This window comes from Balaenoptera physalus (genome assembly GCF_965194825.1).
Source record: "Balaenoptera physalus genome assembly, chromosome: 13".
Lineage (NCBI taxonomy): Eukaryota > Metazoa > Chordata > Mammalia > Artiodactyla > Balaenopteridae > Balaenoptera > Balaenoptera physalus.
Window position 1 is genome coordinate 22,891,451 of NC_138892.1, and position 12,843 is coordinate 22,904,293.

Consider the following 12,843-nt stretch of genomic DNA (forward strand, 5'->3'; position numbering starts at 1 on the left):
AGGCAGTATCACATGTGCACTGAGGTTCTAAGCCCCAGCACATGCTCCATAGTCCCATCAGACTTCATTTACAAACACCGATCTGAGGTTAAAATTATTCAGAATTGCAAGACTGCAGAGCATTAAACCAATCTTTGGGCTCTTCTGAGACCTAGGCCCTATGGGACAGCACTAATCACATGCCCATGAAGCCAGCCCTGATCACAGTGGATATGCAAGTGCTTCAAAAACTTTTAATGCTGTATAAATGTAAAGCATTATTGCTGTAATCACCAGTAGGAAATAATATTAGGCCCTAGCAACTCTGTTGGCTTTTACTTAGTAGCCCCAGATTTGTAAGAACAAAGGAGACCGCTGAGATATTTGTTCTTCCCCCAGGGAAGAAATATGTTCCCAGATATTTCAAGTGACCATGGTCACGCATTCTGAGTGACAGGGTGAAACCAGAGTTTTCAGGGAGCGTACTTGCCCTCCCCACAGATCTCCCTTGTAATAGATATGCCAAGGAGGAGATCTGGACTCCTCCTCAGATCAGAATTGTGGATTCTCCCTTCTAAGCAGAAAAAGGAACTCCTGCCCTAGAGCTTCCCACAGCATCTGCTCCCCGCTGCCCACCTCCCCAACCTCCAGGAACAAGGGGCTCTCTGTCCCATACCCTCTATTAACTCAGAACTTGAAAAGCTGGGATGTCCCAGTGCCTTGAATCGCTCCTCAGTCCTGTAGGCCCGGCTGGGCTTCAGCACCCCTCTACACCGTGTTAGGCATAGATCTGATTTCACACATTTCAATAGAGCAGATCTGCAAGAGCATTATTTATATTTATGGGAGCATCCAGTGATTTGGAATAAATCAGTTATTAAACAACTTCTTGGTCTACATCATAATTAGAAAAAGCAGCTGAGAGAAAGGGGGAAAAATGCAAATTAGAACATTCTCACCCTCCATAGCCACTAGGGACCCATTTAGTGCAAAGTTGTAATTTACTAAATGATAGCCTAATGGCCTGAAAGAGTTAACATGGCTTCCCACGTTATTTCCACCCAGAGAGTCATTTCTGCCCTAGGGGTACGAGGGCTCACCCTCCCCTCAGTGCAGACCGTGTACAGACCTAGCAGCTTAAATGGATTTTCACAGTCCGGCACTACAGACCCCACTTAAGTGTTCATCAGACAGGGGTGGGCGCAAGTTCCACGAGGGGCTTTCTGCCCCTCCTCATCCCCACCCACACCTGGTCAGAAACTCCTGGGAGCTTACGTTCCTTTTATGCTGGGGTCTTTCCTTCAGAGCCAGGGAGGGTGACAGCAACGCCACCACCAAGTGTTAGGCTGGGCACTGCTCTGCAAGTGAGGGGATGTTTCAGAGCAAAGCTGGTATCAATCACTGTTCTGACATGGCCCCCTTCATAGAATCTTGCCTAATGCAGTAGCTGCAGGGTCATGGGAAAATACATGAGGCTTGGAGTTAGGAATTTTGAATTCCAGCCATGGTTCTGCTGCTTACTAGCTGTGTGCCCTTGAGCAAGTCGATGAACCTCTCAGGGACTCAGTTTCATTATCTATGAAACAGGAACAGTATTAGCCGTACCAACCTCTGGGTTGCTGTTTAGAGGATTACTTGAGATAGCGTGTGAATATATTTTTTCAGCTAGAAAATATCTTATAACTGATCATTTTTTAAGGAGACAGCATGGCATAAAGAAGAAACCATGGGTCTCAGAGCCATACACCCCGGATTTAATTCCAATGCTGTTAGATCTTGGAAAAATTACTTAACCTCTCAGAGCCTCCATAATTTCTTCATCCGGAAAAAAGACGGTAATAGAATCATAGTAACAACCCTCCAGGGTTGTTGAGGTAATGCATATAAAGTCCTAGTACATAGTAGGTACATAAGAAATATGTTTCTTCCCTTCCTGTCTCTTTCCTATTCCCAGAAACATCTTCCACAGGTATGCACTTCTCTTTAGCTCCAGAACCTCAAAGTCAGGCTCCGCTCCCCCGTGGCTCAGGCAAACTCTGCTGCAGCCTCATGCTGAGTTCTCTGGCTCCTCTCTTCTGCCTCCCAAGGTGCTGGCAGGAAGAGAGAAGGGAGAACCTGATCTTGAGTGTTGAACATAAACATGTTATTCTGACCTGCACCCATGTGACAAAAGTCCATGCAAAAATTGTTCTTGATGATTTCTTAATTAACACTGATTCAGATTCAGTTAAAATTTTTTAAAATTTATAGAGCTGTCCCATGCCCTTGGACGTATTGACCCCACTGGTTTACAGTACCTCTTTAGGTAACTAGCAGAACCCTCATCTTTCCCCACACAAACTTGTTCCTTCCCTGTTTTTTCGCCATATGCCTAATATCCAGAGGTCATCCTGGACTCCACCTTCTCTCTTGCCCTCACCCTCCATTCAGCCACCAGGTCATTGAGATGCTACATCTTTGTATTTCCAGATCCATCCCTGTCCACTTTATCCCCACCCCCTCCCCCAGCCCTTACCTCAGCCCCGTATCATTTCTCACCTGGATTTCTGAAGTGGCTTCCAAAATCATTTTTATATCAGATTGTTTTGAGAATTAAATGAGATAATAAATTTTACATTTGTTAGCATAACATAGCACAAGGCCCCTGCCCCCAAGTAGGTACAAAATAAATGGTAACTATACAAAAGTTTCAGAAAAGAAGTTCTCCCTTAGCTTAAGAAGACTTTTGTAGGAGTAAAAGCCCCAACAATGGGATAGGCTTCTTCAGTTGATAATGAGCTACCTGTCACTGGAAGAGTCCAAGTCTTGTTTGAATAACTCTTTCACTAGAAGTTATAGAGGAGAGTCAGACATCAGATGGGAAGTTGAGATAAACTGTGTTTAAGTTCCCTTCCAAGTAAGTCAGGACACTTTCAATTACAAGTGCCAGAAACCCAACTCAAAATAAGGAATTTATTGGCTCACGAAAGAGACGAAGTCCAGAGGTTTCAGGCAGGACTGGATCCAGAGCCTTGAATGCTTTCACTGGAGTCCTTCAGTCTCTCACTCCATACTTCCACTCTGCTCCCTCTGCAGTGGCTGCACTCTCGGGCAGACCCTCCCCGCAGGATGGACATTGGCAGCTCCAGGCATTAAGTTCAGCACCCTAGCAATGCCAGTGTCATCGGCTCAGAAACGTCAGTGAAAAGAGTTCCCCTCTTTCCCAGTGTTTCCTATAGAGTCCTGGTCCTGACCCTCCCTGAATGAACTACTGTGGCTGAGTGATGGAACCCTTTGTTAGGCCAGTGGATCACGGGTCCTCTCCATGGTCAGATCTTCTAGGGCTTTCTAGAACTTCATGGCTCAGGGCTGGAGAGGTGGGTCCCCAGTGAAAAATCAGACTATTGGTAACAAAAGTAGAGGGACTGGGTATTAAGCAGGAAAAAACAGTGAATATCAACTGTACCTTCCTATCCTAAGATTCAGTTATTCCAACCCAAAATTATTATTTTAATATAATTAATATTAATATAATTGTTATATTAATATTAATATAATCCATATAATGGTATAATTAATCTTTAAATAAACTAGTATTAAAATAATGATTTTAATATGTATTATGTAATTCTTTCTCCCTTTGTCCCTCTAGTATATTTCAGTACTCCTAAGGTACATTACTACAGAATTAGCATAATGACATACCTAATCACCAAATGATAGGCTGTCTTGTCCTCCACAAAATCCTGTGGGGGGAAAAAACTTTATTATGAGTCTGCTGTACAAAAAGTCACTCTCCACTCTCAGGTGCGTGGGCGCTTCTTCACCTACACAGCTGATAAGCACACCAGAAGGTGCTATGGGAATGAGCTTTGTTATTTAGTTCAATTGATAAGTTGGAGTAGCCTCTTGATTCTGAAGGCTTATGAATTAATACTAGAGTGAACTTAATTCTTTGGTTAAATAATTATTGTGCTCCAGGTATTATGGTAGATTTTTTTACATGGGTGCACACATTTAATCCTTAAACGACATCCTTAAAGAACAATTATCCCTATTTTACAGATGCAGGAACTGAGGTGCACCAAGGTTAGCAACTTGCTTAGAGCCTACAACTAGTAAATTATAGAGCCAGACTTGAACTCAGGTCGGAGCCCACAGCCTTCTTCTGTACATTATACTACCTCCTTAAGGTCTCCAATTACAAGTCTCCACTATGCTGTAAACCATATTTTTCTGAACAAAAAATCAGATCTCATGGTCTGACTCATTTAAAGGGAGCTGTCCTGGGAAAGCTGGAGTGTACAGCCACTTAGTGAAAGAGACATCCAGATCAGATTACTGGAGCATTGTCTTCTCATAGCTAACTCTGAAAGTTGCTGCCAGCGTTGTACACAGCTGTTTGGTTGGCTAAAGGTGTTAGAAGGATGAGGTACTTAACACCTATGCTGTGCGGCTGAGACTGATTCTCAGGGGCTGCTTGTAAGCAGAGTCTGCAAGCGAATGTCTTAGCTCAGGCCTTGAATGTAGTTAGCATCCAGAAGAAGTCCCTAGGTCTAATTCAGAAGACTGGGGCAGAACATTCCTGGCAGATGGGCTTCAGTGTTTACATTCATTCCCCCTGGATTCCAAGCCTGCTTGCCTTCAGGAAAAAGTGTAGAAGTCTCTTCTGCTCTGGGTTAGCTTGGTAGTTAGACCTGTAAATATGCCCATGGTTAATAGGTAGTCTGTAAGTTGTTTTAAATTTACTATCCAAATAAAGGAATTTTTCCACAGCAAAAGGATGATCATGCAATAAAAATAATAAAATCTATGAGCATTGGAAGTCAGCCTATGCCTTACGTGCCTCATTAATGACAAGCAAGCGCTGAGTATAAGGGAGAGCCACATTGCTTCTGCAGTGGACACACACCGCCAACAGCTACACGTGCCCAAACACCACTCAGAGCCTTGCCTAACGCTTACCTCTTGTGGAACTCCTTGATTTTGTCACTTTGCCATTACACAGGCTCTTTCTCTCTGACACACGTGCCATGCCCTCTATCTACACATACCAATTTTTTTTTTTTTTAACAAAATTTAAAGTCCCACTTTCCACATATTAGAAGGTAAAACTCCACAATATCATGATTATAAAGCCATATTCATAGTGCTCCTATCTCTACAATAGCTTAGTTCTGAAATATCTTTCTGTTAGAAACTTGTTCACGCGGTTAAAACGATTTATTTGGGAGTGAGGTTTTCTGAAACTTTTCTATCCTAGCCAGCGGGCCATGTATCATCACACGGTGTAAAATGGAAAATGTGGGCGCTGTCCAGAGTTCTGACCTCAAACCTTCTCTTTCGTAATTATACACGTGGTTCTAGTTGATGGCAGTTCCACTCCCAGGCCCTCCAACTACCAGGAATTAGCTGATAGCAAATCATATTTCTTGCCCTCACCTCTCTCCTCAGCTCCAGATTTATATTCTGTCTGCTTTCTGCATGTGTCTATTTGGAAAGCAACTAAAATTCAATGTCTCAAGCTTTCTTTCAAGTGTTCAATAAATACTCGCGTAATTCCTATCTGGGGTCAAGAGCTGAACATAAATTATCGCATAAGCAAGGTCCTTGACCACATGCAGTCTTATGAGGATATCCATAACTAAACAAATAATTAACAAAAAAAAAAACCTGATAAATGCTATATTAGAAGAAGCAAAGTTACTATGAGAAAAAAAAGAATTTTGTCTAGGCCAGGGCAGGACAAGGGATGTATTCAAATTTTCCTGGGGTAAGTCACATGTTAGTTGAAATCCATAAGGATTTCCAAAAGGAGTTGCCCAGAGAAAGAGTTCCACAAAATTAGAGTTCATCTCTACTTTATCTTCCTATCCCTGAGAACCCAGCTCAGTGTTTGAGATCATAGGCATTCAGTAAATCTTGGCATAATGAGAAGTATTTTTATATCACTACCATTTTTAAAAAATCACTAATATGGTATAAAGGATCACAGGACAGCTCTGTCTAGCAAATACACACACAAATACACAATTTAAAACATGTTCGTTGGTAAGATTGATTCTAAGTTACCAGAGGTTTAGTAAAAAGTCAAAAGGTTCTCAGTCTCTCTCACCTCTTCATCACCTTTTAATCCTATTTATATCTGAGACAGCCTTCCTGGACTTTGTTTACTGATCTGAGGTATTTCCAGCTTTAAGTTTTGTACACTTGGCATCATAACTCTGAAGGGTAGAGGCAGCTTCTATTTAAGTAGGTTTGTACCATGCCTGCTTTTTTCATGGTATTTTTAAGGTATTTTTCCTTTGCTTAAAAACGCTCAAAACAATATAGGGGTAAGGAATTAAGAGGTACAAACTATCAGGTATAAAATAAGCTACAAGGATATATTGTACAATCTGGGGAATATAGCCAATATATTATAATAGCTATAAATGGAGTATAACCTTTAAAAATTGTGAATCACTATATTGTACACCTGTAACTTACATAATATTGTACATCACTATACTTCAATAAAAAAATAAAATTAAAAAATGCTCAAAACAAACTAAAACCTGTAAAATATAATAATGTAGAATACTAAGGTAAGCTAACATTGAGACAAGAAAGATCTTTTGCTTTAATATTCTTAAATATAAGAATATTTCTTCCTCCAAGAATCTCAGAGCAGTTCTGTTAAGGATATAATTCTAGTTGGCTTAAGACCAACAGTCAGAGATGAATCTATTACATCATGGAATCCCATGATTGAAGATCAGTTTTCTTCGTAGTTTCAGGTGCTAAATCTATATAGGTCATTCAAAAAAGGAATGCCTGCCTTTTTGTTCATTGTCTTCCTAACCCAAGAAACCGTCCTCATACTAGATTTGCATGATTCCTCCACATAGCTCTGGATGGAATAATCAACCCTGTTGGCCTTTTCCCTTGTTTTTCTGGAAATTTTACTCAAACATTAAATCCCTTCCTGGTTGGGATTACTCACATTGAAGGTAATAGGTATCTATCCCTATTCTATCTCAGAATTCTAAGACATTTTTATCAGAGTGCATATCCCAATGCTGTGAATGTGAGAGGTGTTGAATAAAGGTTTTTAAACAAAAACATTTTAGCTAACATTTTTGGAGTGCATTTTATGTGCCAGATACTATAGTTAATTCTTTACAACATGTATAAGTTAGGGTACAATCAGAGAAGCAGAACCAGTGGGAGGTATATACTAGGAGATTTATTGCAAGGACTTGACCCATGTGATTGTGAGGACTGGCTAGGCAAGTCTGAAATCCGTAGGGCAGGCTGTCAGGAAGGGCAGGCTTAAACTCTGGCAGGGGCTGAAACTGCCGTTCACAGATGGAGTTTCCTTTTCTTTGGGGAAACCTCAGTTCTGTTCTTAAGGCCTTTCAACTGATTGAACCTGGTTATCTAGGATAACCTCCCTTAGATAAAGTCAACTGATTACCGACATTACTCACATCTACACAATACCTTTACAGCAACACCGAGATTAGTGTTTGGTTAAGTAACAGGCGACTATAACCTAGCCAAATTGGCACATCAGAAAGACCACCCTACATGGCTAATCTCACTTCCTCCTAACCACAACTCTGTGAAGTCATTTCCTTTATCTTCGTATTCATTTTGCAAAGTGGAAAAGTGAAGCTGGGAAAAGTTAAGTAACTTACTCAAGATCACAAAACTACCAAGTGGAATAGCCATTACTTGAACCCACTGGCCTGTTTCCAAAGTTGGGAGCTTAACTTTTGCATAGTACTACCTCCAAACCAATGAATAGATCATTGTAATTCTATTCCTCTAAATCTGTACAGAGGACTCAAATCAGTGTTTTATGTATCTATTTGAAATGCTACCACCATCTTTAGACTTTCTGAGACTAGAATATTCAACATGGTCTTCTGGATAATTTTTTAAACGCAAATTGGAGAATCCCAAATGTTAGTCCTTTCTGATATAAAATTGCTATTCTTAAATAAGCAGTTTATGTCACAAGGGTTGCAATCCTGATGACCTGTAATGGAATGAATGCTTTACATTTCATTGGAGCTATAGGGAGTTTGGAAATTTGCACTGTAAGAGTCTTTTCTAAATTGTCTCATTTTTCAAGAAACAATGTATTACTTAATATAACCAGAGTACTAAAAATCAGTAGATATCCTCCAAGTAAAAGAACACAAGATTATATATCATTTGGATTTTAAATAACATAAATTGGAACTTGACTGATTTTTAGCAAAAAAATAACTGAAGGAAAAAATAATTCTGACACTGAATATCCTGGGGAACCATAGTATCATGGTAAGTGTCTGAACAAATGGCAAAAATTCATGGTTTTGCTCTGCTACTAGTTAGGTTAGGTCATTGGGCAAGTGAATTAACCATTCTAAGTATCAATTTCCTTTTCTACAATATGAGGGAGTTTTAGAAGGCGATCTCTTACATCCTTTATGCTATTCTAGAACATAAAAATGTCTAAAATTTCAGCTGTAAGTAGGCCAAAGAGTAAAAAGTCATTCTTCTGTGAATTATGCTATGTTTTTACTCCAACCAGTAGGAGATTATACTGAAAAGACCTTTATATTTTAATATGCATACCTGGAGGTCATCACCAAATTTCATTATTGCCATGCTGAAGTTAATTTCCAGGACTGCAGTATTTCATATGTGAGCTGATTACGCTAAATGGAGCATGAGTGACAGCCGCTCTGGACAGCAACGTTCCCTCCCAGTTCCCTCAAGAAGAGTTTTCATTAGTCAAGCACAAATGCTGACAGGGAATTAGATTTCCATCATTCTCTAGAGGTGTTTCAGACACAAAATGGCCTACAGCCCCAAATTATTCTACAGTACAGAGGATTCGACACAATACAAAAATGATAGCATAACTCCTTTCTAAAGAGCCTGCAGTTCATCGCTAATAAATGACATCTCTGATAGCCCAATATTGTTACCAGAGAACAAGACCAACAGTCGGAGAAGAGAATGATGCTTTCTTTGGGAAAGCATTCTTTGGTTATTGGGAAATGTCATTCTTTGGTTATTTGCAAGATTGGGAAACTAAGAAAACACCTATTCCACCTCAAGTCACATGTGTTTCAATTGCAGAGTGAGAAATAGAACTGAATGGCCTGACTTCCAAACCTATCAAAAGGTTGCTGATCTCAGAAAACAGACATCCGAACATGCCCCAGACAAGAAGGCAGGTCATGTTCAGTAAGGAGTACACCGGGCAAGAAGGCAGGTCATGTTCAGTAAGGAGTACACCAGTCAAGAAGGCAGCTCATGTCCAACCTGTTTCGCTTTCTATAGGTGTAAGACAGAAAATCAAAAAGCTTTATGAACCCCTTATGGAAATGAGAAATAGTTTCCATATGACTAAGGGCTCACACTCTGGAGGTTGACAGGCATGAGTTTATATCCTAGCCCCATCCTTTGCTAGCAGGGTGGCTTCAGAGTATACTGTTGCCCTGAACTTCACCAAAGCAGACAAGGACATGACAGTAGACAAAACGGTGGACATATAGTGTTTCTTGCTTAAGAAAGTGGATGTTGTCCCATAACTAATAGTTGCACATCTCTCTAAACCTTTTTTTCCATCTGTAAAGTGAGAATAATAATAAAACCTACCTCATAGAGCTGTGAGAATTAAATGAGATAATTCACAGATGTCTGGCAAATAAGTGCTCAGTAAACGTTACCTATTATTTTAAAAATCGATTAACATTTCTATTTCAGTGTCTGATGTTTTGCAGTTGATCAAAATCGTTGTTCTTTGGTTTTAAGGCAATAAATGCGTATTCAAAAAGTTTAGAAAGAAAATGTGCCTGGAACAACAGGTTGATTATAAGAATCGTTTGGAGTTCATCATGTCATACATTTCCTTAAGTACTTTTATGTAAAGTTTCTTCAGTCCAACCTATTTTTCACAGACTGTTTGGGTGCTGTTACCTTGTGCTCAAACGTTGGTTATCCTCTGTGGGAATCTGTGGTTCGTATCCCAGACTAAGTGGGCAACTCACGCTTTTGGATGGAACGTTGAAACAACAAGGAACTTAAGTGTGTGGGTTGCCAGATACGTTTGTTCGAATGTTATGGTATTAAGCAGTCTGTAAGCCACATACTATTTTTATTTATTTATGGCAAGGAAACACTATTGGCATTAAAAATATATATACGGGAGAAAGGCCTTGTCATTTAAGGTCAGATGTATTATACTTCACTTAATTGGCATAATTTTGAAGAGAAACCTTTGCCCAAGTAAGTTTCTACAACTGTTGGTAGCAGTACAATGGTAACTTACGTGGGAACTGGGGGTGGGGGGGAGAGGTGTTTGAATCGTATCAAAATCTTACTCAGAATCTTAACCGCGACCCTCCACGTCTACTGGGGGCCGATCACTGCCCTCTGAGAAGAGCTGGAACGCTAGTGGCTCGGGGTGGTGCCACCACCAGTCACCCAAGTTGAGGAATGCTGTGGCTTCTCCTGCGTCGTGAACTCGAAGCAGCTTGGTTAGTGGGAGGAAACTCGAGGTGGCCTCGGGGACAGAGCAGGACTTGCCTTCTCCCCCTCTTCCTCCTCCTGTGCCCAGCGGCGGCGGCGGCAGCGGCCGCCAGCGCCGCTGCCGCCGCCGCGCTGGTCACCTGGGCGCCTGCGGAGCTGCCTGGCTGCTGCCTCTGCGGCGGCCTCCCGGAGCGCGAGGAGGGGGCGGCGAAGAGCGAGATATCCATAGTAACGCAGGATGCGCCGGGCGCCGAGCGGGACCTAGTGCGGGAGAAGGAAGCCTCCGCGCGCCGGCAGCCCGCGGCGCTAGGCGCCCTGCAGCCCCCGCGCGCCGTGCCCGAGCCCGCGTCGCTCTCGCACTTAGGGTCCGGCTGAGTGGTAAGCCCTCCCGGCAACTAAGCCAACGCCTCCCACCCGCCCCGGCCACCCACCCCCGGGAGGCAACCGCAGAACAATAGAGAGCGCAGCCGGCCGTCCTGAAGACCGCGCTCCGGGGAGGACGCGCCGCCGCCGCGGACGTCGCCGCCTCCCGGGCTGGCGCGCGCCGCGTGGGGCCGGGCGTGTGCGAGGGCGCGCGGCGGGGTGGGGGGCGCCGCGGGGGGCGCGCGCGCGGGCCCGGGGAGCTCGCCGGGAGAGCCCGGCGCTCGGCGCGGCGCGGCCAGGCTCGGCGCCTCTCCCCCCCGTTCCTCGGCGCGCTCGCCCTCGCCTCGCCGCTCGCATTCGCTGGGGGCGCCCAGAAAGATGCTCAGAGGCAACGGCTAGGGGAGCGGAGGTTCCTGCCACATGTCCGCGTCCTCGGGGGCCAGAGCCCGCCAGCCCTCGCGGATCCCGGCTCGCAGCCAGCCCGCGACCTATGCCGTCGCTAGTGCCGAGGGGCTCGGGTGAGTAGCGGCGTGACTGCGGGCGGCGTGGGGTACGGCTTCCCCGCCGTCCACGGCCCCAGCTTGCCAAGATGCGGTTGCGGGAGAAAAAAGGGAAGCCGGGTCGGAAATCCGGACAGGCTGCGTGCGATAAGGGTTGCCGGGGCATTTGTTGCAGCCAGGCTGGCGGTCTCCACTGTGTGGGCCTTTTTTTTTTTTTTTTTTTTTTTAATCCTTCAAAAAACATGGTTTAGTTATTGCTTTTCCCTCTCGGGTTCGGCGCATTTTCCCTTTCCTTTCCGCATCTTCGGGGTTGCAAGGAGTTTGAAGCGGTAAATTGCCGGATGTCTTTCCAAATGGTTTGACTTTCACGAGTAGATATTTTCCAAAGGTCATTTGTCTTCAGTATTAAAAAGCCACACCAATCCATGTAATTTCCAGGTGCGCTTTGAATCACCTTTCAAGAGTAGCAGGAAAAACAGACGCTGGAAGGGTTGCTGTTGAGCGTGCCCTCTCTCCTCATATTTTTTTATACATTGATTAATCGGAGGGGAAAGTGGGCTTGGACTTAACCACTCTACGCCTTGGCGAACTGTATTAGAGCAGCAAAGACTGCAATTTGCTGCTTTCTTGAAGGTCGGATCAACATTTCCATTGAAACCCCAATTTCGGTGGCTGCAACTTGGGTGTAATTTTACTCCAGGCTAAAACTTGCCAAAGGCAAACAAGATGTTGTTTTTATAAGGCTGCTGCCACCGCCGCGGTTTTGGGGTTTTTGTTGTTGCTGTTTCCCTCCAAGAAAACCAGCCACCTACAAACATGAGCCCCTAAAACAAATGGGCAGCTCAGGAAGGCTTTACATTTTCAGAGATTGGCCAGGAAGGCTCGTTCTCGCTGCAGTTATCATTTCTCCTCCCTGAGCGACTGACATGTTAGTTTTAGGAGGCTGAAAATTCAGCCCCCAGGCTGCAGATATGCACCTAACATGTTGTATGGGTAGATCCGAGGCATGTGAGCTTTGGGGTCCTTAACGAGTCTTAAACACTTACTAGATTAGGATACTTGCTACTTGGACTCTTGCATGGAAAGGCGACATGAGGAATTTAGGTACAACGTAAAGACTTTCCTCAACGTTGACACAAGTTACCAAAGGAGTCTATAAATCTCTCTGGGAGTCTTTACATTAGGGTAGATTCACGTTGAAGTTTGGAGCCAGTTCTGAGCTGGTTTGGAGCTGGAAGGGAGAGAGGAAAGGAGATTAGGAAACCTCCCAGAGGTTCCTTCCAAACCTGTGTGCTTTGTACTCAGCAGATGAGCTTGGGCAAGGCGATGCCAGTGGTGTGTGGGTTATTTGAGTCCGTGGTGTCGATGGCTCTGTGACAGAATAGACTATAATGACTGGTGCTGGCATTGTCCCACTGTAAAGACTTCACAAGTGTGCCATTCTGTCATTCCACCCGGTCAGTCCTGAATAGTGCTTGGTGTGATTGCCGTGATCCTCCTGGACTCA

The 12,843-nt window shown here is 43.7% G+C and overlaps 1 protein-coding gene across 18 annotated transcripts in view; it reads left to right on the plus strand.

The window, feature by feature from the left end:
* The window catches only part of ANKS1B (ankyrin repeat and sterile alpha motif domain containing 1B), a 1,150,138-nt gene that overhangs the window by 987,162 nt on the left and 150,133 nt on the right, over positions 1-12,843 (plus strand). Inside the window, exon 1 of one of the 18 annotated variants that reach the window (XM_082419298.1) lies at positions 10,599-10,851. The exons of 16 other annotated variants lie outside the window; for them this stretch is intronic. The gene's annotated coding sequence lies outside the window, so the exon portion shown is untranslated. Of the gene's footprint in view, positions 1-10,598; positions 10,852-11,127; positions 11,355-12,843 lie in introns of those variants that run through there. One more of the 18 variants, XM_082419297.1, reaches the window with a different exon arrangement.